Raw genomic sequence first — 1,248 nt, forward strand, 5'->3', positions numbered from 1 at the left:
ATAGGTTGGAACCAAATGCACAGCATTGTGGTCAGATCCCAGTGGTGCTTTGACGACAGATTGGTTAGGTTCCTTAACTGATCAGTAACACAGGTCCAATATTATGTCCCTCTTATGCTTTGTAGGGCAGGTAACATTGATGGACAATGGTGACTTCTGCAGGGAGCAGTGTTTGAAATCTCCCATGATGAAATTTGGAGCATCTGGGAAGTTGTTTTGAAAGTGTTGAACAGTCTGCGCAATTTGCTCTGCTGTCCTGATAGCATTGGCTTTCAGATGAATATAGACCACAGATACAAACATTTGAGGAAACTCTCAAGGGAGGTAAAATTACAGAAGCACATTGCTGCCACCAAGGGAAACAAATGTGCCCCCTTATCTCATAATTATGAGATAGCAATGCTTATGTCAGTGTATGTACAACCTGTTACGTTGTGCACAGAACGCATGTAGAAACTACGGTGAACTTGGCTAGAACGTTCGGTTTAATGATTGTGTCCAGCGCTGCAGAATTTGTACAGATTTTGACTGGGGTTTAGTCATAATGAAATCTTACAATTTTTAGCAAATATGAACAGAATCATTACAAGCATGAGGCTCAGTTTTGTGGGATTTAGAGATCAAAGCAATGATGGTTCCATTATGAACAGTTACACGTGCAATCACTTCCACTGCTTAAAACTGTATGTCCGCTCATATAGGTATTGTAACAGACATGACCAACATTACAGGTTATGCGAGCTGGTTGCCAGCGCGGTGACATCACCGCCCTTCCCTGTGAATAGCAGGGACCTCAGCCGCCGGGCTGAGGGGAGATCTCCCTTTAGCTCAGCCGGCTGGTTCCCTATCGAGTGACTCGGGGGACCCGGGTTCAAGCTCCAGCAGTGGAGGGCCGACCTGAGGTGGGAGCCACGAGGACGCAAACCCATGAGAACCCAAAAGTGCTATAGTATGTAACGAAACAGTTCTTTCCAGACCCTATGCGGACGACACAATCTGAAATAGTGAGGAAACACTGGGGAAGAGTCATGCAGGAAACGGGGATCAAAACAGGGGGGCGTGTCCTTGGTGCGCTGGTGTTCAGGGGGGTGAGTCCGGGGCAAACAATCCAGTAGAAATCCAAAGGGGGGATCCAAAACGAAAGCAAAAGTCCAAAACCGGGAGGTCCATCCAAAAACAGACAAGATAAAAACTAGAACCGGGTTGGAACCGGCAGAATGGGAACAGAGATTAAAACCTTAACGGGAC

This window comes from Lepisosteus platostomus, chromosome 14 (assembly GCF_059453375.1).
Source record: "Lepisosteus platostomus isolate fLepPlt1 chromosome 14, fLepPlt1.hap1, whole genome shotgun sequence".
NCBI lineage: Eukaryota > Metazoa > Chordata > Actinopteri > Semionotiformes > Lepisosteidae > Lepisosteus > Lepisosteus platostomus.